At 41.9% G+C, this 16,382-nt stretch overlaps 1 protein-coding gene across 2 annotated transcripts in view; it reads left to right on the plus strand.

Moving 5' to 3' along the window:
- Positions 1-14,250, plus strand: part of CFAP91 (cilia and flagella associated protein 91) — a 135,670-nt gene extending 121,420 nt beyond the window's left edge. Inside the window, exon 18 of one of the 2 annotated variants that reach the window (XM_069554752.1) lies at positions 13,966-14,250. The gene's annotated coding sequence lies outside the window, so the exon portion shown is untranslated. Of the gene's footprint in view, positions 1-9,450; positions 9,569-13,965 lie in introns of those variants that run through there. The other variant, XM_069554754.1, reaches the window with a different exon arrangement.
- The last annotated feature ends 2,132 nt before the right edge of the window (positions 14,251-16,382 follow it).

A 16,382-nucleotide genomic window follows, 5' to 3' on the forward strand; every position in this document is an offset into this window, starting at 1 on the left:
CTCATTAAACACTCCCTGTGATACATTAGCATGCTGAAAGACACATCCCCCAGCACCATGACAGTTCTGAGGCTACCCACCAAAGACCAAGAACTGGCAGTGGCCCAATTCCTGGAAACCCCCACCATTTTCCCCAAAATGATTGGAATAATCCTCCCACTCATTAGCCTATGAAATTACCCCAGCCCATAAAAACTAACCACGCCACATCTGAAAGCTCACGCTCTCTTGCCTTCTGAGATGGCCCACACTCTGCCTACAGAACGTAATGCCCTCTAAATAAATACACTTCTTACCTATTACTTCATCTCCAAATTCTTGCACAACAAAGCAAGAATCTCAAATTCACTGGCAATAGCAGTAATCTCTTCATGTTCAACTACATTTTTTTCCCCCAGCAAAGTCTGCTTTATATCCTGGCTCCTCCCTTACCTCTTTGGAAACTTCCACAAAGCTATCTGAGAGGCTGTTTACATGCTATAGTCCTTAGCAAGAGCCTCAAATGAACTGTAATTCTCAACTTTTAGGCTGTGTGTTTTTTTCAGTTGACAGACTTCTGGGTTAGGCTCTTGTTTTGTTTTATCGGTCATTTCTCTCAGAAGGAAAGCCTCACTAGTAGCTACCTATCTCATCTCCTGTACAGAAAAAAGAACTGAGACACAGAAGTTGAGAAATGAGTCATCCATGAGCATTGGTGATGTCAGCAAAATGGCAGAGTGGGCGGCTCCAAACTCCTATCCCTCCACATAAACACTGAAAAACAAGCAGCAACTGTGAGAATCAGTTTCTCCAGAACTTTTGAAAAGGGTCGAAAGTTTATAGCAACAAACAAATGCTGAATTAAGAAAAATGCAACTTTAAAATGGTAGGAAAGCTTTGTGGCATTTTTACTTGTTCTTGCTACATCCCATCCCTGGCTCAGCAGCAATCTTGACATCAGCAGCCTCTACTCCCACTGTGGCGCCCTGTCCCTGGTTCCAGAGGGAGCAGAACAGACCTTACTCACAAATTATTGTTTGTCTGTCCTAACCTGTCTAGGGGGTGACAGAAGGACTGCTGCACAGCGCTCTCTCTGTTTTTTGGTTCATTTAGAACCCACACAGGGAAGAGGGTGTATGTGACAAGCACTGCTGAGAACTCTCTAAAACAAACAAAAAATCCACAGCTTCCTGGGCACAAAAGATTAAGGCTGAGGTGTACAATAGAGTGCCAAAAGCCTGGGAGGAAAGCCAGGGAGAGATTCTTTGGGAAATTAAGGCAATTCAAAGTGTCTGTGTATACTGGAAAATTCAGAAAGCAATATCCATGCCCGGTTCAGAAAAGAACTGAGAAGACCCTAAGCCTTTACAGTTGGCTGCTCTCCAGGCTCAGGGGAAGCAGGAAGTGAGGGCTGACAGAGTCTAAATCACTAGGTGTAAAGAGATGGAAATACCAGGCCACCTTATCTGTCTACTGAGCAACGTGTATACAGATCAAGAAGCAACAGTTAGAACCAGACTCGGAACAACAGACTCATTCAAAATTGGGAAAATGGTCGTCAAGGCTGTATACTGTCACCTGCTTATTTAACTTATAAGCAGAATATATTATGTGAAATGCTGGGCTGGATGAACCACAAGCTGGAATCAAGACTGCTAGGAGAAATATCAACAACCTCAGATACACAGATTACCACTCTAAATGGCAGAAAGCGAAGAGGAACTAAAGAACCTCTTGATGAGGGTGAAAGAGTTAGAGTGAAATGCTGGCTTAAAACTCAACACTCAAAGACACTAGGATTGTGGCATCCGGTCACATCACTTTATGGCAAATAGAAGGGGAAACGATAGGAACAGTGACAGACTTTATTTTCATAGCCTCCAAAATCATTGTGGACAGTGACTGCAGCCATGAAATTAGAAGATGCCTGCTCCCTGGAAAAACTATGACAAAACTAGATAGTGTATTAAAAAGCAGAGGCATCACTTTGGTGGCAAAGGTCCATCTAGCCAAAGCTATGCTTTTTCCAGTAGTCATGTATGGATGTGAAAGTTGGACTATAAGACAGCTGAGTGCTGAAGAATTGATACTTTTGAACTGTGGTGTTGGAGAAGACTCTTGAGAGTCCCTTGAACTGCAAGGAGATCAAACCAGCATCCTAAAAGAAATCAGTCCTGAATATTCACTGAAAGGACTGATGCTGAAGCTGAAACTCCAATGCTTTGGCCACTGGATGTGAATAACTGACTCCTTGGAAAAGACCCTGGTGCTGGGGAAGATTGAGGGCAGGAGGACAAGTGGGCAACAGAGGATAAGATGGTTGGGTGGCATCATCGAATCAATGGACATGAGTTTGAACAACCTCTAGGAGATAGTGAAGGACAGGAAAGCCTGGAGTGCTGCAGTCCATGGGGTCACAAAGAGTCAGACACAACTGAGTGACTGAACAACAACACATGTTTAAAGCAGTGCTCTCAACACAAAGAGTAGGAAAGGTATAGGTTTTGTTTGCTTTATTTAGTTTCTGCATTTCAAGAAAATCTGTCAAACACTAACTGAATACAAGCTAAGTCTTCAACAATTAAACCCTTGGGGAGAGGCAAAATCTATCTTCCAGAGTTAACACGTTATAATATTTGATTGTCCAATTTTGAGCAATAACAAAATTATAAATCATATAAAGATTCAGAGAAGTATGATCCATTCAAAGGGAAAAAAAATGAATTGTCCATGAGGAAACTCAGATACTGGACTTATTGGACAAAACTTTTAAGGTTATCTTAACTTTACACCTAAAGCAACTAGAAAAAGAAGAATAAAAAACTCCAAAATTAGTAGAAGGAAAGAAATCATAAAGATCCAAGCAGAAATAAATGAAAAAGAAATGAAAAAAAAAATAGTAAAGATTAATAAAACTAAAAGCTGGTTTTTTGAGAAGACACACAAAATTGACAAACCCTTAGCCAGATTCATCAAGAAAAAAAGAGAAAAGAATAAAATCAACAAAATTAGAAATGAAAAAGGAGAGGTTATAACAGACAATGCAGAAATACAAAGGATTATAAGAGACTATTGTGAACAACAACATGGCAATAAAATAGATAACCAGGAAGAAAAGGACAGATTCTTAGAAAAGTTGAATCTTCCAAGACTGAACCAGGAAGATAATAGAAATTGTGAACAACACAATTATGAGCACTGAAATTGAAGCTGTGATAAAAAATCTCCTAAAAAACAAAAGCCCAGAACCAGATGGCTTCACGGGAGAGTTCTATCAAACATTTAGAGAAGAGCTAATGCCTATCCTTCTAAAACTCTTTCAAAAAATTGCAGAGGAAGGAACACTTCCAAATTCACTCTGTGAGGCCACCATCACCCTGATACCAAAACGAGACAAAGAAAACACAAAAAAGGAAAACTACAGGGCAATATCACTGATGAACATAGATGCAAAAATCCGCAACAAAATTTTAGCAAACAGAATTCAGCAACACATCAAAAAGCTCATACACCATAATCAAGTTGGGCTGCAAGGATTCTTCAATATACGGAAATCAATGTGATACACCATGTTAACAAATTGAAAGATAAAAACCATATGATCACCTCAATAGATGCAGAAAAAGCCTTTGACAAAACTGAGCACCTATTCATGATTCAGTTCAGTTAAGTTCAGCCTCTCAGTCGTGTCCAACTCTTTGCGACCCCATGAATTGCAGCATGCCAGGCCTTCCTGTCCAACACCAACTCCTGGAATTCACTCAAACTAACGTCCATCAAGTCGGTAATGCCATCCAGCCATCTCATCCTCTGTCCTCCCCTTCTCCTGCCCCCAATCCCTCCCAGCATCAGAGTCTTTTCCAGCGAGTCAGCTCTTCACATGCGGTAGCCAAAGTACTGGAGTTTCAGCTTTAGCATCATTCCTTTCAAAGAACACCCAGGGCTGATCTCCTTTAGAATGGACTGGTTGGATCTCCTTGCAGTCCAAGGGATTCTCAAGAGTCTTCTCCAATACCACGGTTCAAAAGCATCAATTCTTCAGCACTCAGCTTTCTTCACAGTCCAACTCTCACATCCATACATGACCACAGGAAAAACCATAGCCTTGACTAGATGGACCTTTGTTGGCAAGGTAATGTCTCTGCTTTTGAATATGCTATCTAGGTTGGTCATAACTTTCCTTCCAAGGAGTAAGCGTCTTTTAATTTCATGGCTGCAGTCACCATCTGCAGTGATTTTAGAGCCCCAAAAAATAAAGTCTGACACTGTTTCCACTGGTTCCCCATCTATTTCCCATGAAGTGATGGGACTGGATGCCATGATCTTCATTTTCTGAATGTTGAGCTTTAAGCCAACTTTTTCACTCTCCACTTTCACTTTCATCAAGAGGCTTTTTAGTTCCTCTTCACTGGCTGCCATAAGGGTGGTGTCATCTGCATATCTGAGGTTATTGATATTTCTCCTGGCAATCGTGATTCCAGTTTGTGCTTCTTCCAGCCCAGCGTTTCTCATGATGTACTCTGCATAGAAGTTAAATAAGCAGGGTGACAATATAGAGCCTTGACATCCTCCTTTTCCTATTTGGAACCAGTCTGTTGTTCCATGTCCAATTCTAACTGTTGCTTCCTGACCTGCATACAGGTTTCTCAAGAGGCAGGTCAGGTGGTCTGGTATTCCCATCTCTTTCTGAATTTTCCACAGTTTCTTGTGATCCACACAGTCAAAGGCTTTGGCATAGTCAATAAAGCAGAAATAGATGTTTTTCTGGAACTCTCTTCAAAAAATGGGCATAGAAGGAACCTACCTCAACATAGTAAAGGCCGTATATGATAAGCCTAGAGCAAACATTATTCTCAATGGTGAAAAACTGAAAGCATTCCTCCTAAGATCAGGAACAAGACAAGGGTATCCACTTTCACCACTATTATTCAACATAGTTCTGGAAGTCCTAGCTACAGCAATCAGAGAAGGAAAACAAATCAATAAACAAAGGAAATCCAGGTTGGAAAAGAAGAAGCTCTAACTGCAGATGACATGATACTGTACATAGAAAACCCTAAATATAGTATTATAAAATTGCTAGAGCTAATCAGTGAATTTAGCAAAGTTGCAGGATACAAAGTCAATACACAGAAATCACTTGCATTTCTATATACTAAAAATGTAAAATCAGAAACAAAAATTAAGGAATCAATCCCATTCATCATTGCAACAAAAATAATTAAATAGCTAGGAATAAACTTACCTAAGGAGATGAAAGAACTGTACACAGAAAATTATAAGACACTAATGAAAGAAATCAAAGATGAAATAAACAGATGGAGGGCTATTCCATGTTCCTGGAGAGGAAGAATCATTATTGTGAAAATCGCTATACTACCAAATGCAATCTACAAATTCAGTGCAATCTCTATCAAATTACCAATGGCATTTTTCACAGAACTAGAACAAAAACTTTCACAGTTCATATGGAAACACAAAAGACCCCGAATAGCCAAAGCAGTCTTGACAGAGAAGCATGGATCTGGAGGAATCAAGCTTCCTGACTTCAGGTTATACTACAAAGCTACAGTCATCAAGACAGTATGGTATGGGCAAAAAACCAGAAATATAGACCAATGGAACAAGAGAGAAAGCCCAGAAATAAACCCATGTACCTATGGGGACCTTATTTTTGACAAAGGAGGCAAGAATATATAATGGGGCAAAGACAGCCTCTTCAATAAAAGGTTCTGGGAAAACTGGACAGGTACATGTAAAAGAATGAAATTAGAACACTTCCTAACACCATACACAAAGATAAACTCAAAATGGATTAAAGACCTAAATGTAAGACCAGAAACTAAAACTCTTAGAGGAAAACAGAAGCAGAGCACTTGATGACATAAATCAAAGCAAGATTCTCTATGACCCACCTCCTAGAGTAACAGAAATAAAAACAAAAGTAAACAAGTGGGACCTGATTAAACTTAAAGGCTTTTGCACAGCAAAGGAAACTATAAGCAAGTTGAAAAGAAAACCCTTAGAATGAGAGAAAATAATAGCAAGTGAAACAACAAAGGATTAATTTCCAAAATATACAAGCAGCTCATACAACTCAATACCAGAAAACAACCCAATCAAAAAGTAGGAAAAAGACCATACACAAAGATAAACTCAAAATGGATTAAAGACCTAAATGTAAGACCAGAAACTAAAACTCTTAGAGGAAAACAGAAGCAGAGCACTCGATGACATAAATCAAAGCAAGATTCTCTATGACCCACCTCCTAGAGTAACAGAGAAGATGTACAGGTGGCTAACAAACACATGAAAAGATGCTCAACATCATTCATTATTAGAGAAATGCAAATCAAAACATTAATGAGATATCACCCCACACCAGTCAGAATTCAGTTCAGTTCAGTTCAGTCACTCAGTCGTGTCCAACTCTTTGAGACCCCATGAACTGCAGCATGCCAGGCCTCCCTGTCCAACACCAACTCCCAGAGTTCACCCAAACCCATGTCCATCGAGTCAGTGATGCCATCCAACCATGTCATCTTCTGTGGTTCCCTTCTCCTGCCCTCAATCTTTCCCAGCATCAGGGTCTTTTCCAATGAGTCAGCTCTTCACATGAGGTGACCAAAGTATTGGAGTTTCAGCTTTACCATCAGTCCTTCCAATGAACACCCAGGACTGATCTCTTTTAGGATGGACTGGTTGGATCTCCTTGCAGTCCAAGGGACTCTCAAGAGTCTTCTCCAACACCACAGTTCAAAAGCATCAGTTCTTCGGCACTCAGCTTTCTTCACAGTCCAACTCTCACATCCATACATGACCACTGGAAAAACCATAGCCTTGACTAGACGGACCTTTGTTGGCAAAGTAATGTCTCTGCTTTTTAATATGCTATCTGTTGGTCATAACTTTCCTTCCAAGGAGTAAGTGTCTTTTAATTTCATGGCTGCAATTGCCATCTGCAGTGATTTTTGGAGCCCCAAAAAATAAAGTCAGCCACTGCTTCCACTGTTTCCCCATCTATTTCACATGAGGTGATGGGACCAGACGCCATGATCTTCATTTTCTGAATGTTGAGCTTTAAGCCAACTTTTTTTACTCCCCTCTTTCATTTTCATCAAGAGGCTCTTTAGTTCCTCTTCACTTTCTGCCATAAGGGTGGTGTCATCTGCATATCTGAGGTTATTGATATTTCTCCCGGCAATCTTGATTCCCGCTTGTGCTTCCTCTAGCCCAGCATTTCTCATGAGGTACTCTGCATATAAGTTAAATAAGCAGGGTGACAATATACAGCCTTGACATCCTCCTTTTCCTATTTGGAACCAGTCTGTTGTTCCATGTCCAGTTCTAACTGTTGCTTCCTGACCTGCATACAGGTTTCTCAAGAGGCAGGTCAGGTGGTCTGGTAGTCCCATCTCTTTCAGAATTTTCCACAGTTTACTGTAATCCACAGTCAAAGGCTTTGGCATAGTCAGTAAAGCAGAAATAGATGTTTTTCTGGAACTCTCTTGCTTTTTCCATGATCCAGCAGATGTTAGCAATTTGATCTCTGGTTCCTCTGCCTTTTGATGCCTTTCAACCAGCTTGAACATCTGGAAGTTCGTAGTTCATGTCTTGCTGAAGCCTGGCTTGGAGAATTTTAAGCATCACTTTACTAGTGTGTGAGATGAGTGCAATTGTGTGGTAGTTTGAGCATTCTTTGGCATTGCCTTTCTTTGGAACTGGAATGAAAACTGACCTTTTCCAGTCCTGTGGCCACTGCTGAGTTTTCCAAATTTGCTGGCATATTGAGTGCAGCACTTTCACAGCATCATCTTTCAGGATTTGAAATAGCTCAACTGGTATTCCATCACCCCTACTAGCTTTGTTCATAGTGATGCTTCCTAAGGCCCACTTGACTTCACATTCCAGGATGTCTGGCTCTAGGTGAGTGATCACACCATCGTGATTATCTGGGTCATGAAGATCTGTTTTGTACAGTTCTTCTGTGTATTCTTGCCACCTCTTCTTAATATCTTCTGCTTCTTTAGGTCTCTACCATTTCTGTCCTTTATTGTGCCCATATTTGCGTGAAATTTTCCCTTGGTATTTTTCTTGAAGAGATTACTAGTCTTTCCCATTCTCTTGTTTTCCTCTATTTCTTTGCACTGATCACTGAGGAAGGCTTTCTTATCTCTCCTTGCTATTCTTTGGAACTCTGCATTCAAATGGATATAGCTTTCCTTTTCTCCTTTGCTTTTCGCCTCTCTTCTTTTCACAGCTATTTGTAAGGCCTCCTCAGACAGCCATTTTGCTTTTTTGCATTTCTTTTTCTTGGGGATGTTCTTGATTCCTGTCTCCTGTACAATGTCACAAACGTCCATCCACAGTTCATCAGGCACTCTGTCTATCAGATCTAGTTCCTTAAATCTATTTCTCACTTCCACTGAATAGTCATATGGGATTTGATTTAGGTCATACCTGAAAGGTCTAGTGGTTTTTTCCACTTTCTTCAATTTCAGTCTGAATTTGGCAATAAGGAGTTCATGATCCAAGCCACAGTCAGGTTCCAGTCTTGTTTTTGCTGACTTTATAGAGCTTCTCCATCTTTGGCTGCAAAGAATATAGTCAATCTGATTTCGGTATCAACCTTCTGGTGATGTCCATGTAGAGTCTTCTCTTGTGTTGTTGGAAGAGGGTGTTTGCTACGACCAGTGTGTTCTCTTGGTAGAACTCTATTAACATTTGCCCTGCTTCATTCTGTACTCCAAGGCCAAATTTGCCTGTTACTCCAGGTGTTTCTTGAATTCCTACTTTTGCATTCCAGTCCCCTATAATGAAAAGGACATCTTTTTTGGGTGTTAGTTCTAGAAGGTCTTGAAGGTCTTCATAGAACTGTCCAACTTCAGCTTCTTCAGATTAACTGGTCCGGGAATAGACTTGGATTACTGTGATGCTGAATGGTTTGCCTTGGAAACGAACAGAGATCATTCTGTTGTATTTGAGATTGCGTCCAAGTATACTGCATTTTGGACTCTTTTGTGGATGATGATGGCTACTCCATTTCTTCTAAGGGATTCCTGCCCGCAGTAGCAGATATAATGGTCATCTGAGTTAAATTCACCCATTCCAGTCCATCTTAGTTCACTGAGTTTCAGAATGTTGATGTTCACTCTTGTCATCACCTGTTTGACCACTTCAATTTTCCTTGATTCATGGACCTAACATTCCAGGTTCCTATACAATATTGCTCTTTATAGCATCAAACCCTGCTTCCATCACCAGTCCCATTCACAACTGGGTGCTATCTTTGCTTTGGCTCCATCCCTTCATTCTTTTTGGAGTTATTTCTCCACTGATCTCCAGTAGCATATTGGGCACCTACCAACCTGAGGAGTTCATCTTTCAGTGTCCTATCTTTTTGCCTTTTCATACTGTTCATGAGGTTCTCAAGGCAAAAATAGTGAAGTGGTTTGCCATTCCCTTCTCCAGTGGACCACATTCTGTCAGACCTCTCCACCATAACCAAGAGGAGCTACCCCACATCAGAGGTAAGGAGCAGTAGCTGTGCTTTGCTGGAACAGCTGTGAAGAGAGACCCCACGTCCAAGGTAAGAGAAACCCAAGTAAGACAGTAGGCACTGAGAGCGGGGATCAGAGGGCAGACTGAAACTACAATCACAGACAACCAGCCAATGTGATCACATGGACCACCAATCAGAATGGCCCTCATCAAAAAGTCTACAAACAATAAATGCTGGAGAGGGTGTGGAGAAAAGGGAACATTCTTGCACTGTTAATGGGAATGTAAATTGATACAACAACTATGGAAGACAGTATGGAGATTCCTTAAAACACTAGGAATAAAACCACCATAGTGAAGTTGAAGTTGCTCAGTCGTGTCCGACTCTTTGCGACCCCATGGACAGTAGCCTACCAGGCTCCTCTGTTCATGGGATTTTCCAGGCAATAGTACTGGAGTGGATTGCCATTTCCTTCTCCAGCAGATCTTCCCAATCCAGGGATCGAATCCAGGTCTCCTGCATTGTAGACAGACGCTTTACCATCTGAGCCACCAGGGAAGTCCTAAAACCACCATATGACCCAACAATTCCACTCCTAGGCATATACCCCGAGGAAAACAAAATTGAAAGAGAAACATGTATCCCATGGTTCATTGCAGCACTATTTGCAATAGCTAGAACATGGAAGCAATCTAGATTTCCATCAACAGATGAATGGATAAAGAAGTTGTGGTATATATACACAATGGAATATTACTCAGCCATAAAAAGGAATGCATTTGAGTCTGTTCTGATGAGGTGGATGAACCTAGAACCTATTTACAGAGTGAAGTGAGTCAGAAAGAGAAAGATAAATACCATATTCTAACACATATATGCGGAATCTAGAAAAATGGTACTGAAGAGCAACAATGGAGAAACAGAGAATAGACTTACAACATGGGGAGAGGGGAGGAGAGGGTGAGATGTATGGAAAGAGTAACATGGAAATTTACATTACCATATGTAAAATAGATAGCCAACAGGAATTTGCTGTATGGCTCAGAAACTCAAACAGGGCTCTGTATCAACCTAGAGGGGTGGGATGGGGAGGGAGATGGGAGGGAGTTTCAAAAGGGAGAGGATATATGTATACTTATGGTGGAGTCATGTTGAGGTTTGACAGAAAACAGCAAAATTCTGTAAAGCAGTTATCCTTCAATAAAAAATAATTAAAAAAACCTTTTTAAGGTTATTTTAAATATATGCAAAGTATAAAGGACTTCCCAGGTGGCACTAGAGGTAAAGAACCCATCTGCTAATGCAGAAGACATGAGAGACACAGGCTTGATCCCTGGGTTGGGAAGAGCTCCTGGAGGAGGAAATGGCAACCCACTCCAGTATTCTTGCCTGGAGAATCCCGCGGACAGAGAGCCTGGTGGGCTATGGTCCATGGGGTCACAAAGAGTTGGACATGACTGAAGTGACTTAGCACACATGCAAAGAATAAAAGAAAACTAAGGACTAAAGGAAACAAGCTACAGCTGTTGAGAGAAGGTCACTGTCATTAATATTGCCAGAAAGAGGCACTGTTGTGTTATCAGATTCCAGATTTTCACCTTTTCCCCTCAATTCCTTTCTCCCTCTTAAACATTACAGTGGTTTATTTTAGTTTTTAGATAATTCTGTTAGAGGAAACACTAACTGAAACTGCCCTCACTGGACAGGCAAGACAGTAGCCACTTGCACGAATTACCAGGAGGTCCTGGTAAGGAACACGGAACTAACAAGCTACCACCAACTGGAAGAATTCAGGAAAGGTACATATGTCCTACCAGCCTCCCAGAATCCTTCTCACTGGAATCCATCTTGGCTAAGCAATACGCTCACCACCAGGAAGGACTCTGAGTCAGAATGATTGGCTGAAGACAATCTGGAAACTAATCCCATCACCATAAAACCTGAGACTCTGAGCCACATGGCAGAGCAGTCCTTCTGGGTTCCCTTACCCTTCTGCTCTCCACCAAGTGCCCCTTTCTAATAATCTCTTGCTTTGTCAGTCCTTGTGTCTCCTCTGACAATTCATTTCCAAGTGTTAGACAAAAGCCCTCTTTCGGGCCCTGGAATGGGTCCCCTTTCCTGCAACAATTCCATATATATATTTAATATTCAATTATTTCATTATTGTCAAAATATAATTTATCTCTATTATGACATCTACCATCACTGTGTAAGTTTTAAAAATTGAAATTTAAGAGGTTCTACTCATTTGAGTATTAATTAATTTAGTAATAAATCAAAAGTAGGTTTTAATGATGTTGATTATGGGGACTACACCATTTCTTCTATGAGACTCTTGCCCACAGTAGTAGATGCAATGGGCATCTGAATTAAACCCATTCCCATCCATTTTATTTCGTGGATTCCTAAGATGTAGATGTTTATTCTTACCATCTCCTGCTTGACCATGTATAATTTTCCTTGATTCATGGATCAGACATTCCAGGTTCCTATGCAATACTGTTCTTTGCAGCATCAGATTTTACTTTCATCACCATCAAAGGTTTTGCATTCATTGTCAGCAAATCTGGAAGACACAGCAGTGGCCACAGGACTGGAAAAAGTCAATCTTCATCCCAATCCCCAAATAATGTGCTAACCATCCAACAGCTGCACTCATCTTCCATGCTAGTAAGGTCATGCTTAAAATCTTGCATACTAGGCTTCAGCATTATGTGAACCAAGAACTTCCAAGCTGGGTTTAGAAAAGGAAGAGGAACTAGAGATCAAACTGCCAACATTTGCTGGGTTATAGAGGAAAGCAAGGGAATTTCAGAAAAACATCTACCTCTGCTTCATTGACTACAATAAAGCTTCTTTCTGTCTGGATCATGATAAACTGTGGAAAGCTCTTAGAGAGATGGGAATACCAGACCATCTGACCTGTCTCCTGAGAAACCTGTATGCAGGTCAAGAAGCAACAGTTAGAACCCTGTATGGAACAACTGATTGGTTCAAGATGGAGAAAGGAGTACTACAGGGCTGTCAGCTGTCACCTGTTTGTTTAATCTATACACTGAGCACATCATGAGAAATGCCAGGTTGGATGAGTTACAAGCTGGAATCAAGAGAGGCAGGAGAAACATCAACGGCCTCAGATATGCAGATGATACCACTCTAATGGCAGAAAGCGAAGAGGAACTAAAGAGCCTCTTGATGAGCGTGAAGGAAGAGAGTGAAAGAACTGGCTTAAGACTAATTATTTAAAAAAAACTAAGATTGTAGCATCTGGTCCCATTACTGCATGGCAATTAGGAGGGGAAAAGGTGGAAGTAGTGACAGATTTCCTCTTCTTGGTCTCCAAAATCACTGCGGATGGTGACTGCAGCCATGAAATCAGAAGACGATTTCTTCTTGGCAGGAAGGCAATGACAAACCTAGACAATGTGTTGAAAAGCAGAGACATTACCCTGCCAACAAAGATCCATATAGTCAAGGCGATAGTTTTCACAGTGATCATATGTGGTAGTGAGAGCTGGAGCTAAAGAAGGCAGAACACCAAAGCACTGATGCCTTCAAACTGTGGTGTTGAAGAAGACTCCTGAAAGTCCCTTGGACAGGAAGATCAAACCAGTCAATCTTAAGGGAGATCAACCCTGACTATTCACTGAAAGGACTTATGCTGAAGCGGAAACTCCAGTGTTTTGTTCATCTGATGCAAAAAGATGACTCACTGGAAAAGTCCCTGATGCTGGGAAAAATTGAGGGCAGAAGGAGGAGAGGGAGTCAGAGGATGAGATGGCTGGATGGCATCACAGATGCAATGAACATGAACTTGGGAAAACTCTGGGAGATGATTAAGGACAGGGAGGCCTGTGCACTGCATTCCATGGGGTTGCAAGAGTCGGACATGGCTGGGCAACTGAACAACTCATTTGAGCATTAATTCATTTAATAATAAATTAGAAGCATGAGTTTCATTTAATGATATCATGAGCTGCAAAGAAAAGTCTTTCAAGATGGTTATGAGCTGATTTTTTTTTCTCCTTTTCATTCAAAACAGAGCTCATTGTCAGGAAAGACTATCTTTAAAAGAATTACTGAACCAAACAGAGCACCCACCAAATGAATGTGGTACAGGTCAGGGGCTCCACCCTCAGGGGGATTACCATCAGGGACAGGTATCATATTCTGCAGTATAGTTTACAAATGAGTTCCAAGACTCTGAGAAGATAGATACTGGGGCTCCAACTGATACTGTGAGCAGGACCTGTTGGGCTCACGGGCACAAAAGCCTTTCTGTGTCCTCCACTTACTGATTACAGGAAACAGGCTTCATTCAGCCTCCATGACCTTCCCTGAGTTCCAAGGGCAGCTTCAAACAGATGCTAAGTAGGGAAGAGAGGGATTATAGAGACAGCGGAGAACAGTCAAGAAATAGTAGTGCAATCTCAGGACAAGATTCTGGTTCCCCCTCAAGAGATATACATAACAATATCTTTCAGCTGTTTTGCAGATACAGAAACTTCACCAGATGGGAGAAGTTAATGGCATGCTGCCCACAAATACATAGACCTCAGAAGACATAGAAGCTTGATGGTGCTGACTCCCATTACCTACCACCAACCAATCAGAAGAACAGCTGCAAACTGATCACACCCTCTTTGAACCATTGTAATAAAACTCTTCACTACCCCCTCTGCATAAGGACACACTGCATTTGAGGGGCCCACTGTGGCCCCCTTTGCCTGGCAGAGCAATAAAGCTGTTCTTTTCTACTTCACCCAAAATCTGTCTGCAAGATTTAAATTGGTGTCGGGGTACAGAGGCCAGACTCAGCTTCACAAGTATGATTGATGATGGTGCCTTGGAGCAATTATAGGGTCTGAAACAGCTGAAGCTCAAGTTTAGTGACTCCCCTAAGTCATTTCTAGGAAGGGAATATTCTTGGCACTGCTTCCACTTATGAAAAATGGAACCATGTTCAAAGAGAAGTTTCCTATTCTTAGTCTTCTTGGGGCCTCTTCTACTGTCTCCACCCAAGGACAAAAAGGGAGAGGGTTCCCCCAAGACCACCCCATGAGGACAAGAGCTGCACCTCCATAAGCCCTGCCTGGCTGCCCCCTTTTCCAGGGGCCTCCTTGAGCACACCCCAGGGGAATCCCAAGAGATTTTGAGAAGGATACCTGTCTGGCTGATTAATATCTATTTCCCTCAGGCTCAACCTGAATTTATACCATTGGTGAAAATTTTTACTGAGGATTATAGCCTCCTGAAAGACAGCTTCTCAAATAGCACTGGGAAGCTACTCTGAAGAGGTAAAGGATGAGCCAGGATATAATGGAGTTCGAGGTTGGAAAACAAACACATGGTCAAGCATCAAAAGATTACTGTGAATCACAAAGAACAGACATCTTAAGTGAATGATGTTAGTGCTTTTCTATACAGGAAGATGCAAGAGTCTGGACACTGAAATTACTCCTTAGATATGCATCTTAAGTATCGAGGGCCAGTGTCCGAAGCACAGGATGCTCCCTATTTTTCTCCTCCCTGAACTCCCCTCAGGAGCACTGCTGCAGTCCTTGTAGACCTGGGAGGGGCGGCCAACATTCCCTGTCCACACATGACTCCTTTAGTTGACTCTCTCTGTTCTGTTTTTAAATACAAATACTCCACCTTACATTGGTCACCCTATATCTGGAAGAGGATGACTTAACCTGCTGCTCTTGAAAGCACCACTGACTGCTATGAAAAGTGTAAAATACTGCCAAGGATTCACAGTGAAAGACATTGTAAACTGGAAGAGGAAAGGTGAGGCTTATCTGATTCAGAAAGAAATGGACTATGTGAGCCATAAATAAGGTGAAACGACTATGCTTTATGATCTCTTCTTTGCCTTCCTACAAATAGGAAACTACAGAGGCCAAGAAGATTACTGAGGTGGTGCAGTGGTAAAGAATCTGCCCACCAGTGCATGGACTCAAGAGATGCAGGTTTAACCCAGGGTTGGGGAGAACCCCTGGAGAAGGAAACGGCAACCCCCTCCAGTATTCTTGCCTGGAGAATCCCACAGACAGGGGGTCATGTGTCCATGGGGTCACAAAGAGTCGGGCACAACTGACCAAGCATAAGCACAATTCCTCAGAGGGAGGTAAAACATGAAGTGGATTCACACTAAGGAAACTCCCTATGCTTATTAGATCTGCTTTTCCCTTGCCAGTGGCTTAAGGGTTTCACTCTTCTTCAGATCAGCTCAGTTCAGTTCAGTCTCTCAGTCATGTCCGACTCTTTGCAACCCCATGAACCGCAATATGCCAGGCCTCCCTGTCCATCACCAACTCCCGGAGTTCACCCAAACTCATGTCGATTGAATCGGTGTTCTGGCTGCTGCAAAAGAACGGAGGCCGAGGACTCACATTTCTCCTACTTCTCAGCTGTGCTTGAGGCTGCTATCTGGGAGCATCAGTGTGGTCTTCTTAATAACTAGAGTGCACTCTCTGGTTGTTTCTTAGTTTAGAGCTGAGTTAAAATTGCCGTTACAGACTCCAGAAGCCAGGCGGTCCTGACACCTTTCTTCTGTCTTTTGCTCACACAAGAGATCCAGAGGAAAAGGAATCCAGAAGATCCTGCAGAAACCTGAGAGCAGTTTCTCTACCTCATGGTTTTATGACCACTGAGTGGTTCTCAGTTTCTGCTCCTCCTGTAAATAATCCACTGTTTTTATAAGAGAGATAAGGCCAGGACCGTGTGAGCCAGGAAGAATTGAGAGAGGAAAGCTATGTTTTTCACCTGTGACTCAAGCTTCTGGCAAGCTGCCTTACCTAAGCTGTGTGCATGCCAAGTCGCTTCAGTCGTGTCCAACTCTGTGACTCCATGGATTGTCGCCCACCAGGCTCCTCTGTCCATGGGATTTTCCAGGCAT

Source organism: Ovis canadensis, chromosome 1 (assembly GCF_042477335.2).
Source record: "Ovis canadensis isolate MfBH-ARS-UI-01 breed Bighorn chromosome 1, ARS-UI_OviCan_v2, whole genome shotgun sequence".
Lineage (NCBI taxonomy): Eukaryota > Metazoa > Chordata > Mammalia > Artiodactyla > Bovidae > Ovis > Ovis canadensis.